The following is a 13614-nucleotide window of genomic DNA, read 5'->3' as shown; positions in this document are numbered from 1 at the left end:
CAGCCTTAAGAGAACCTGTTCAACTTCAGCCCCTGGCAATTCCACAGGGTTGGCCCCAACCTACAGCACCCGTACTCACAACCAGCCTCCACCTCTGCTCCAGAGTCTGTGGGCAGCACTTCCAGTGGAGGAGCCATGGGGTGTACTGTCACTGGAGGAGCTGAAGAAATAGATTTATGTATTGCCTAGTATAGATGGCAACTAGCTCATTCTTTCATCCAACAAACAGCAGTTCTTCATTTTTTCAGTAGCTCTATAATTTTTAGCAAATATTGTTTCCAGTGGGGCTTTACCTCATGTCCAACCACATTCTGTTTCATGAAAATTTATTGCAAAATTCTTATTATCTATACTTTATGAAAACTGGGAACATTTGCTTAGTGAGTTTTTTCAACCCTTTCATAGACAATGCATAATGAAGATAATTCAATTGTTCTTTAGTTATTATGCATCTGTAACCAGTCTTAAGATTCTGTTACTTTAAATTTTACTCAATGAAGATTTTTAAACATCCAATAATTCACATTACTTTCTCTTTTCCAATAGTATAAATTTAATACTTTATATATTGATTTAGGTTTTCAAATAGCCTTATATAATTATCATTTAATATATTTATAATATATATTTACATTAATATTTATAACTTCAAATACTTCACTCTCATTTTGCTGGAAATCATAAGTAATTCCACCTTTTAAAATTTATCTTCTTTAATCTGAAAATGGTACTACCACTTATTTTACTCTGCAGAAAGTCAATCAGTTCTGGAAAGACCATACTCTAAATTCTACTGCTCTGTGGTAGCAGTGCTACATAGGTACTACAAATGTTGCCTTTCTGTTCAACTTGATCATGTTATTAATAGCAGTGGCAAATCCGCATGGGTCTGCATAAACCTCAATTCTTGACTCCTCAGAAAAAAGAATTTGACTGAGGGGCCTAAGACTGAATGAGAGACTGAGGCAAGTTTTAGAGCAGGAGGGAAAGTTTATTTAAAAGCTTTAGAGTGGGAAATAAAAGGAAGTAAAGTACACTTGGAAGGGGGCCAATCAGATGACTTGAGAGATCAAGTACGAGGTTTGATTCTTGACTTGGGGTTTTCTATGTTGGCATTCTTCCAGGGTCTGCGTTTAGTCCTCCCTTGATTCTTCCCTTGAGGTGGGTTGTTCACATGCGCAGTGGCTTGCCAGCACTTGGAAGGGGCCATATGTGCAGTGTGTTTACTGGAGGTGTATGCATGCTCACTTGAGACATTCTTCCCTGACCAGTCAAATGTCTCTGGAAGGTCATATGCCACTTAAACTCCACAATTTTGCCTCTAAAGGCCCATGCTTGAGCCCACTTGCCTAACTCCTGAGATCTTATCAGGAAGCTGCTGATCACCAGTTTCAGGTGTTTTCATCCATTGCCTTTCCTTGGTGCTGACTGCAACCAATTATTATTTAGAGACACAGTTAACAACCACCTGACCATCACCTGATGGTCACCTAAAGTTCCTGGTGGTGGGGAGGGGCCTGTCCTGCCCTGCATATGTCTGCCTGACTACCTACTCTAATAATCACACTGGGGATATTAATTTTCTATTGCCACGTAGAAAATTGCCACACACTTAGGAGCTTAAAAGATATCCATATTTTTTATCTCACAGTTTCTGTGGTCTGAGTTCAGGCATAGGTTAGCTGAGTACTGTGCTCAGAGTCACAGAGGCTGCTGCAACCAATATTTCCACCAGGTTGTGTTCTTATATGGAGGCATGACTAGGGAAAAATCTGTTTTCAAACTCATTTAGGTTATTGGCAAAGCTTATTTCTTATGGCTGAATGACTTAGGGTTCCAGCTTCTTGTTGACTATTGGCTATAGGCCTCCTCAGGTGCTAGAAGCTGTGTGGAGTTCCCTGCCATGAAGTCTTCTCCAGAGGCAGTTCCCAACACATGTGCTTGCTTCTTTAAAACCATCTAGGGACTCTCTCCCTTTAGTCTTTTAAAACTGTGTATTGGGCCAGGCACGGTTGCTCATGCCTGTAATCCCAGCACTTTGGGAGGCCAAGGCGTGTGGATCACGAGGTCAGGAGATTGAGACCATCTGGCTAACACAGTGAAACCCCGTTTCTACTAAAAACACAAAAAATTAGCTGGCCGTGGTGGTGGGAGCCTATAGTCCCAGCTACTTGGGAGGCTGAGGCAGGAGAATGGCATGAACCTGGGAGGCGGAGTTTGCAGTGAGCCGAGATGAGCCAATGCACTCCGGCCTGGGTGACAGAGCGAGACTCCATCTCAAAACAAACAAACAAACAACAACAACAAAAAACCTGTGTATTAGTCAGGATTCTCTACAGAAACAGAACAAATAGGAGATATATAAACACACGCGCGCACACACACACACACACACACACACACAGAGACTATGGGAAATTTATTATGGAAATTGACTCACATGATTTTGAAGGCCAAGAAATCCCACAATATGCCCTCTTCAAGTGAGCCAGTGGTGTAATTCAGATGGAGTAGGAAGGGAGGGACACTGGGTTTACTGGCGTAGATCTCAGAGTCCAAAGGCCCAAGAATCAGGAACTTCCATGGCCAATGACAGGAGAAGACAGATGTCCCAGCTCAAGAAGGAAGAGAGAATTTTTATGCTTCCTCCACATTTTTTATTCTATTAATGCCCTCAACAGATTTGATGATGCCTTCCTACATTGCTGAGAGTGGGTGTTTTTTACTCAGTCTACTGATTGAAATGTTAATCTTTTCCAGAAACATCCTCACAGACACACGCAGAAATTACATTTTATCAATTATCTAAGCATTCCTTAGCCCAGTCAAGTTGACACATAAAATTAACCTTCTTATGTAACAAATATGCATTTTTTTGGCCACATTCTATTGGCATGAAGCCTATCACAGTTTTCTCCTGCTCTCTTGTTTAAGAGATCACACAAGGGTGACTCAATGAGAAGTCACCTTAATGGTGTCTACCATGAGGGTGTGATAGAAAGAGAAAAACTAAAAATGCTAAGTGGAAAAGTACTGGAAACCAGAGGCGGCAAGAAACCGCCCCCCACTTAATGCTGAAACAACAAGGTTATGTGGAAAGTCCCTAAATGCGTCACGGCCGTTTGTGGTTTTGCCAAAGGGCGGGAACAGCCGTTTATGATATGGCCGAAGGGCGGGAACCAATGAAAAACTGACTAATGTATAACTTTAAATGTCAGCCAATTGTAAACTTACAACTGTAAAATTCCCCAGATTCTCTGTAACTTGTTTGTGCCAGACTATAAAAACGGCTGAAACCCCGAGCTCGGGGTCTCTCCCTGGGAACTAGTGCCTAGCTGGAGAGAACCGAGTTCGAACTCGAAATAAAGCGAACCCTGCCGCTTGGCTTTGACTCTGGTCTCTGGTGGTTGCTTTTGGGACATCGTGGGTCTGGGCACAACAAGGGAATAATGAGCATTTCCTAAGCTCATGGTTAAGTGACACAGTGCAAGCACCTGAAGACTTAAGCATGTATCATTTAATGTATTCTCCCATATTTCTTGTGAGATTGTTTTGTATAAAAGTATGCATCTCTAGCTAAGCACAGTGGCATGTGCCTACAATCCCAGCTATTTAAGCAGCTAAGGCAGGAGGATCACTTGAGCCCAGGATTTCAAGACTATAGTGAGGTATGATCATGCCACTGCACTCCAGTGTGAGCAACAGTACAAGACCCTGTCTCTAAAAATAAAAAAAAAGAAAAAAGAATTATGCATCTTAAAATGATTCAAATGACTTTTTAAAGGACTTTTATTCTCAATAATATATTTTAGCACCGGATGTGGTGTCTCATGCCTTGTAATCCCGGCAATTTGGTAGGCCAAGGTGGGCAGACCACTTGAGCCCAAAAGTTTGAGACAAGACTGGGCAACATGGTGAAACCCCTCTCTACACAAAACAAAAAAATTATGCAGGCATGGTGGTGCACACCTGTAGTCTTAGCTACTCAGGAGGCTGAGGTGAGAGGATGGCTTGAGCCTGGGAGGTGGAGGTTGCAGTGAGCCAAGATCGTGCCACTGCCCTCCAGCCCAGGTGATACAGCGAGACACTGTCTCAAAATATACATATACATACATATTTAAAAACAAATACCTCTTATTTATTGCTACTTAGGCTATTTATTGCACTTTGTGAGACAAACATTCCACTTGGTTTACCATTCTATTTTCCCTTTTCTTCTACTTATTTTTGTTTTGTTTTATTTTGTTACAGAAAGTAAATAAACTTACACTTTGCTTTATTTTGCATTTATTTATATCCTGAGATTTTTTTTCTGTGGCAAAACAAATTTTTGATCTTCAGTAATGGTTTCATCAACAATCTTTCTGTTTTCTTACAAAAAGGGAGAGTGAGTACTAGTTCTAGTGCTAGCAACTACAGCATTCAGAATAACAAAGATAGGCATTGAAAGGCAAGCCTGGATTGACATCAGCAGCAAAAACAAAGCATTATTTATGAGGCTTGCCTGGCTACAATTTTCCAATGGTAATTTCTATTCCCTGACTCATTCCTCTTTTAGCATACACATTTAATGAAAACATTATGGAACAAAACCCGAAAGCAATCTGATGTCAAAGCATACTTAAGTATTGCTTAGCATGATGAAAAATGTTGTAAGAACAAATCACTGTGACTGGGATATTAATGGGACAAGCCATGGCTTCTGAGTGGCTGTGGTATAGAATTTGGTACACCAGGTAAACAAAGCAGCAGCTTTTGCCTTTGCACAGCATACAAAGTCACATCGTTATCTAATTGCCCGGATAAACCTTCCCACTTTTTCCGTAAGGCTGTAGTGTTTGTTCACAGAAGCTGTTTCCCTGTGGAAATTATCATGAGGGACCGGACAGCTGAGGTAATGATGTAACCAGGGTTACTGAACATGTCACTGCTTGCATTAGCAAGAATATTATATAGTTAATCAATCCACAAATACTTCCTGAGTTTCTATTAAATGCAAGACACACAGTGGCAAACCAGCCTATAATCAAATGAGATAATGCTAATGATAGCACGTTGTTAACTGTAAATCCCCATTAAAATATGAGTTATGATTATTTAAAATGTTCCAGTGTAGCCTGCCCTCCAAGTGGTAAGATAGTGCTTTTACCTATTCTGTTGGGGATGACCCAGAGTCTTCTGGATGGAAGCACATTATGATTAAAACCAAGTGTACTGGGAACAGGGTCAAAAGGTTGACGGAAAGCAAGTCATATTCTTAGGAAGGTGCCCTCAAGATTCCATTACATTCATGACACAATTAGCAAATCTTTGCTCCCTGTGGAAAAAATGGACCGACGTGGAGAAAGAACAAATGCATTTATAGATGCCCAATTTTTCAGGCAAATTTAATTTATTAAACAGTGCTGTAAATTAATGGTGTTTTTTCTCCTATGCAAAATGCAATATGCCTCAAGACCATCATGTTATCATGGCATTTACCTTTGATTAAAATGTATAGCTTGGCATAACACTGGTACATTTTGTACGCAGAGACATTGAGAAATGGTTTTTACACATTTCACTGCTTATGAAAAGGAACTTATACTTTAGGCTTACGCCAACTTCCCCGACTTGGGCTCTAGGCTTTTTTTCTTATTCTCTATTTCTTTATCATTTACCGAGCAGCTTCTGTTATTTTTCGTTTCTCTTCCACAAATAGAGCCTGAACTCAAGGCAGCATTCCTAAAAGAGAGTGCTAATCCCAGTTACTTATTAAGTGGGCTTTGAACACTCATAATTCAATGGTATCTCTTTGACTTGTCAAGCTTGGTGTTGCCTTCAGCTGGAGGGCGTATACAGAGCACCTTTTTTCTCCTCTTTATTTCTTTTCACTTTGCAATCAGCAGTAGTAATATCAGAACACAGACATACAACAACTTCCAACCCAGATCGTTCTGGTGCTGCCTTCACATTGTTAAGCGAAGAGGGTGAGACTTTGTAAACCATTATAACGTCCTTCCTATCTGCAGGTTGCCATTTTGATGCTAATGTAGTATTCTTACAGAATATTCCCCAAACTGCAAGTTGCTTAACAGATGCATTCTCCTGACATTCTCATTCAATTTATAGGAATTTGCGAATTTAAAGGCACATGAAACAGTCTTCTTGCAGTGAAGGCTCTTGTTTCTATGCTCTCCAGTGAGAATTGCAAACATTTAATGCCTTGATATTAAATTTAATTTTCACCTGCTTTATAATGTTTCTAATCTAATAATCAAGACACCATCATATTTAGCACTTTATTTAGCACTTTATTTTTTAAAATGTAGGGGCCTGAAGCCTAATTAAAATCCTGTGAATTTCAAAGGAACCTAGTGTATTCTAGCCCAGTGCAGATAAGGACTGAGTTCAAACCCTTTAAAACAGGCTTGAAAAACTCAGCAATCCACCTGTCCAGAGTTCATTTGACCAACATTTTATAGCAAGCCCTTAAAATCCAAAGTAGTTTTGGCTTGAGATAGTCTGTTACAACATGAATAAATCCACAGTGATTTGGCATTTATCTCAGAACATCCTGCTATTGTTTGGAAAATTCTTAATCAAGACAAGTAGATACTAGATGCTACAGGAAAAAAGCCACCAGGCAAGAAAACCTCAATGAACTTTTCCTGGGTCACTCTGTTTAAAAATAAAAATGTGGCCTTTTGGTTTATTTTGCAATAAATACTCGACAATACTGTAAAAGAATATATACCATCTTTAATCAGAACAACAGTGCTAATGTGGGTGAGGGAGACGATGACAGCAGGAAAGGCATTTTTGCTTTAAATTGGTTTATATTAGGCTAAACTGTGCCTGACAAAATACAACATAATAAAATTAAAAAAAGAAAGCATGTCTTTTAAAAAGATACCAAGTTTCCTAATCTAATCATTATTTATTGGCATATTTTGGGGGACATAGGGTGAGTTATAAAAAGATCCACTACTGATAGCAAAAATTATCAGTTTGTAAAACATTAAGAGAAAAATAGAATATCTTATACATGTGGTGAGTGGAGAACATGGTAACTTTAAATGAAAGTGTAAGGCAAATTTTAAGCACAACAGGGTATGTCAGATCTGAGAAGTGCCATGCTACACCATGTCCATTAAATTGTAAAACTGGATTATGAAGTATTTGCATTCAGGGTGTCCTGAATATGATTGATTCTGTATTAGATTATGTTCTAACTTTCTTACTATTTAAGGATTGGTTCTAAATCTTTAGAATATAAAAGATTAAAAATAGTGAGAGGGGCCGGGCGCGGTGGATCAAGCCTGTAATACCAGCACTTTGGGAGGCCGAGACGGGCGGATCACGAGGTCAGGAGATCCAGACCATCCTGGCTAACACGGTGAAACCCCGTCTCTACTAAAAATACAAAAAAAAAAAAAAAAAAAAAAAAAAAAAAACTAGCCGCGCGAGGTGGCAGGCGCCTGTAGTCCCAGCTACTCCGGAGGCTGAGGCAGGAGAATAGTGTAAACCCGGGAGGCGGAGCTTGCAGTGAGCTGATCCGGCCACTGCACTCCAGCCTGGGAGACAGAGCCAGACTCCGCTCAAAAAAAAAAAGAAAAAAAAAAAATAGTGAGAGGGAGCTATCACACAGGTACTATTAAAAGCTGTATTTGGAATATGTATGCCAATATCAGTTTTCCTTTTATAATACTGAATGACAGCAGAGGAATCATCAACCAATCCCCAAAGTTCACATCATTTAAGGAAATGGGGAAACAAAATTCCAGATAAATAACAAGACTGAAAGACTAGATTTAAAATAGTGGTTTTAGAAAACAGGATATCATAAGTTACAGTTTTTCAAATGGATTTTTTTTTAAGATAAAGAAATTTATAAAAACAAGGTAAACAATATAATGGAGAGAAGAAGAAAGAGTGATGGGTCTATTTTGCAGTAAAGTTTATGCAGAATGGCATTTTGCAGAAAATAACAAAAGCACCATTTTTAAAAAATATGTGATATCGTTAAGAGCCATGAAGTTAAATGATGAAAGTAAGTGATATACTTTGAAAGATTTTTGAATCTAGAAAATTCTAAATAGTGAATGAGCCTTCTGTAGGTTGTGATTTTTTTTCTTCAGATTATTTCCAACAAAGTTAGGCTATAAACTAACAGAACATCTATCTACAGGAATTTTGATAGGAAAGAATTAGAATTTTAGACTGATTGTTGATCCTTTAAGTGTGCTTGCAGAAAATTCAATCGAGTTTCAGGGATTTTTCTAAATAGGAGGGAAAACAGTATTGATTTAGGATTACTTTCTTCCATTTAGGATTAGAACAGTTAAGTATCTTTAAAAAGGATTTTAAAAATTATTTTGATATATATGATTTTTAATTGTTTTCATATTTTCCAAATACCATGTTAAAATTTTAATGAAATTTTAAAAAAGGAAAAAAAACTAAAGTAAGAGGATCATAAACAAAGCCATTCTTTCTTCCCTCAGTTAAAAGTCAAATATGCAGTTTTACAGATTGCACCACAGTGTCAGGAACTCAGGCACCCCATTGTTCCATGGTATGACCTTAATCTCAGTTCACAAATGACAGCATCTCTATTTCAAGCAACAGGGTAGAAGGGCAGAAAAAGCAAGAATATGGGTATATGCTTGCTGTTTTTTGAGAATGGTTTCTGTAAGTCATTGCTTAATATTTTGCTTTCCTTATAACTCATTGTCCAGACCATAGTACATAGGCATGTTGAGTTCCAAGGGGTTTGGAGGACTGTGGTCTTCAAGATAAGAAGGAGGGACTAGATAATGGAAGAGCAGCAGTATCAGTCATAGCTGAAAATAGACAGGAAGATAGTTAAAGAGTGAGACTTGAATAAGGGTTTCTGTCGACTGAAATGTTATCAAATGCTCATAAAAATTTTAAACATACTTTTAAATAGAACATCTGAAAAATTTTAAATATACTTTAAAATAGAACAATTAAATATAATACTTTGTATCCTTGCTGTGAGAGTAAAACTATGCCATTTAAAATAGAGTCACTACTGTTAAAATAGTCACCACTGTTAAAATAGAGTTAAAATATTTCAATCAAATATTTACATTTCAAATAATTTTGATGATAATAGTAGAGCTTTGGTGAAGAGTTAAGTACAACCAGTGATAAAAAATACCACAAGATTATATTGTTGAAAATTTTTAAACGCTAGATCAATAAAAGAAATTTTAAAAGTTAGGTTAAAAACATCTTAAATAGATTTGTTTCTTGAAGACAAGTACACATTTTTAGTCATTGATATTTGCATGAAATCTAGTATATAGGAGACAGTCAAACATCTTTTCTATCTTGAATTTAAAATAATTCTAATTTCAGTATAGTCTCACATGAAGCATAATCTTTTCTTTCATATTTTCAATGATGAATTTTAAATAACCACCTGACAACTAGTATACTGTTACATACTTCTTTTAAATCATAGTACATAAATACATATTGAAACACATATTTAAATTCGAAAGGTCAGCACGTGTGTGGAGTCAAAAATGTGGTAAAGATAATTGTTACATATTGTTTATATTTAAGAGTTGGTGGCTCATGGGCAGAAGAATTAATTTTGAATGCACTAACTTTTGTGCATTTAAATTTATAGACTTCAGCATATTTTGATTATTGAATAAAGCTTTATGCCCTTTGGAACTTAATTATCTGAATGACAGGTTTTTCTCACATGCATTATGTCATCTCATATTTTCAAACTTCATTAGTTAGTTCCTTTAAATAATCAGGCCAATGATTTTTTTCTTAAAAAATGGCAGGCAGGTTACATTGCTAACCACTTGTTCAATTTGAAAGGTTGTTGGAGAGACGTTATTAAAATTCTGGGATAATTCTGCATTAACACTGATTTTCACAGCTTTTCAGTAACATGATGTTATAGTAAAATTCATATAAATCACATCTCATTGTAAAAGAATAAGTCTTAAGCTTACCGCTTGAGTAAGAGACATTTCTATTAATTATTCAAGTATCAATAAGACACACAGCTGAGCTCAGAAATGTTAATATAATTGTGATATAAGTGCCATGCCACATTCATTTATCCAGTGATGGATTCATGCCTTAATTTTTAAGTTTCTCCCACTGCGCCCGGCCTTGAGTGATTTTATCTAAGGAACTAAAGTATCCTCAGGTCCTAGGGAATCGTGAAACCAAAACCCCATGGATAACAAGGGACAATTGTGTCTTCAAATTAGAAAAATGGCGCCGGGCATGGTGGCTCACGCCTGTAATCCCAACACTTTCGGATGCTGAGGCATGCGGATCGCCTAGGGTCGGAAGTTGGAGACCAGCCTGGTCAACATGCTGAAACCCTGTCTCTGCAAAAATGCAAGGATAGCTGGGCGTGGTGGTGCATGCCTGTAGTCCTAGCTGCCTGAGCGACTGGGGCAGGAGAGTCGCTTGGGCCTGAAAGGCGGAGGCTGCAGTGAGCCAGGGTGGCACGACGGCACTCCAGTCTAGGTGACAGAGTGAGACTCTATCTCAAAAACAAAACAAAAATTAGACAAATGCTACATTACTGTTTGGGTGGTCAGATTCTACTTTGAAGTCTGAAAGTAGCAGATATGCCTATAGATTTTTGGAGTTTACCACTTTCTTACTCTGTATCATTAATGAGTGTTTTTTTGTTTGTTTGTTTGTTTGTATTTTTTTTGAGACGGAGTCTTGCTCTGTCGCCCGGGCTGGATGGAGTGCCATGGCGCGGTCTCCGCTCACTGCAAGCTCAGCCTCCCGGGTTCACTCACGCCATTCTCCTGCCTCAGTCTCCGGAGTAGCTGGAACTGTAGGCGCCCGCTATCACGCCTGGCTAATTTTTTTTTGTATTTTTAGTAGAGACAGGGTTTCACCGTGCTGGCTAGGATGGTCTTGATCTCCTGACCTCGTGATCTGCCGGCCTCGGTCCCCCAAAATGCTAGGATTACAGGCGTGAGCCACTGCGCCCGGCCATCATTAATGTAATATTTTATATTACTGTATATTTACCATTTTTCTGGATTTAGTAAGAAATTTGCATTTTTTGGTTTGATGTAACAAGGGTTTTAATGTAATTTATGTTAAATTTTGCATTTTTTCATTACTGTTATACTTTAACCTGACTGAATGACTGATTTAATTGTATTAGTATTGTGAATAATCATGTGAAATGTTTTGAGACAGAATACTATGTTTATGAATATAATTTTATGGCTTTTTTCACTTAGTAACCTTTCTGTGTGGAAAACTAAGAAAATTGCTTTCTGCTGTGTAATCTGGCATTCATTGTAGATTAAAGCTTATTTTTCTTTGAATAAAACTTATTCAATGAAATACTATTCTTTTTTATTTTATTTTATTTTATATCAATTAATCATTTATATCATGTAGAACTCCCCAATGCAATCCCTCCCTCCTCCCCCGTCCCCATGATAGGCCCCAGTGTGTGATGTTCCCCTTCCCGAGTCCAAGTGATCTCATTGTTCAGTTCCCACCTATGAGTGAGAACATGCGGTGTTTGGTTTTCTCTTCTTGTGATAGTTTGCTAAGAATGATGGTTTCCAGCTGCATCCATGTCCCTACAAAGGACGCAAACTCATCCTTTTTTATGGCTGCATAGTATTCCATGGTGTATATGTGCCACATTTTCTTAATCCAGTCTGTCACAGATGGACATTTGGGTTGATTCCAAGTCTTTGCTATTGTGAATAGTGCTGCAATAAAGAAATACTATTCTTTAAAATTAAAAAAAAAATTAAGTATCTCTTCATGCCTCTTACCATTTGGGGACTTGCGCATGGAGTGATGATGCACCATGTCCAAATAGTTACATTATTACATCCTTTCAGTTCACAGGCTAAATAATGCCCTTGCCCATTTGTCAATTCCCATCTGTCTTTATTGCCCTTCTTACCCTGATTTTATTTCTTGATCCATAATAATCACACTCTTACAAATATCTTCTGCTATCCATTTTTTTTTTTTTTTTTTGTTCGTGCACAGACCCCTGAACTTAATAATTCTGGTAAAAACAAACCAATCTAAAACTAAACAAAATCCCACAACTGGGGAGATTGATTTCACTAGAAATGCATAATCACCTCCTAAGTATTGGTACTGTTTTCTTCTGTCTTCTTCATACCACCAACACAAAGTCTCTTTCCTAAACCTCTAGAATAATCTACAACCTTTGCTATTGCCACTCCATTATCTAACCTTTACCAGCGTTCACAGTCATCTTTGTAAAATGTACATCCTTTTCCATTACTCCCAGGTTTATAAACCTTTTAATGGCTTTCAGTTGCCCTTAAGTAGTATACTTATTCCTTAAGGAAGTTATAATACTCAGTAGTATGCAACTTTTGTTTGCCACTCATCCTATCTGTTTCTCCATCATTCTTAAACTGCTATATTATTTCACTTCCTCAAACACAATGACCATTTTCTCACCTTGGGAAATAATTCATATCTGCAGTTAGGCTGCCTGAAAGTGTTTTCTCATTTTCTTCCCTCATCTCCAAATCTAAAGTACATTTTTCATTATTACCTCTCAAAACACCTTGTTCTTTTCTTCTAATTAGTTGCTATGTGTAACCACATCTTTCTGTTTTTACTTACTCTTTGCTTCTCCCACCAGATTCTGTGCTCTAGGTAGCAGGGAATACCACCATATGCCCAAGCACAGCACAATTACCTAGAGCATAGACATTGGTTGAATGCATGGATAAATGAAGTATGCTGTTAGTGGGCAAATAAAGTAATTGGAGAATATTATATTTTAAATACCAGTACAAAAGCCAATAAATAATCCATTACATTGTTTTAAAATCACCAATTTACATGTGATGTAGTTTGGATTTTTGTCCCCTCCAAATCTCATGTTGAAATGTGATTCCCTAATGTTGGAGGTGGCGACTGGTGGGAGGTGTTTGGTTCTTGGGGGTGGATCCCTCATGAATAGCTTCGTGCCCTCCCTTTGGTAATGAGTCCAGGCAAGATCTTGTTGTTAAAAAGAGTCTGGGACCTCCCCTCTTCTCTCTTGGGCCTTACCAGAGGTGGAGCAGATACTGGCACCATGCTTATTTTATAGCCTATAAGACTATGAGCCAAATAAATACCTTTTCCTTAAAATTACTCAGTCCTGGGCATTTCTTTATAAGCAATGCAAAATAGACTACCTCATGTTTTGCAAAATAGACTGCTACATGTTTTGAAAAAGAATTTTATCAGTTGAATAGTATCAACGTGTAATTTAATACGATGAGCACGTCTACTTCCTCAATGAAGATCTAATTATGCACTTATTTTTGTATTTCTAATAGACAGAAAGAACTGAATACACCATATGGTTCTAATCCAACCTCATTGTACAGAGACAGAGACTGGAAAGCCACAGAATTTAAATAAATGTCTATGTGCTACACAACTAGTAAATGGCAAAACTGCTACCAGGATCTACGTATAAATCTTCAGTCTTCTTTTTAACAAGCTGAAATGTAAAAATCTTCCAGAAAATTGGATTTAGTTTTACACAGCTACTTATTAAAAATATGAGGACAGGGCTTTAATATGGTATAAGTTACAGAGTTA

The sequence above is a fragment of the Trachypithecus francoisi genome, unplaced genomic scaffold (genome assembly GCF_009764315.1).
Source record: "Trachypithecus francoisi isolate TF-2019V2 unplaced genomic scaffold, Tfra_2.0 Lachesis_group2, whole genome shotgun sequence".
NCBI classification, from domain to species: domain Eukaryota; kingdom Metazoa; phylum Chordata; class Mammalia; order Primates; family Cercopithecidae; genus Trachypithecus; species Trachypithecus francoisi.
This window is presented reverse-complemented; position numbering follows the sequence as displayed.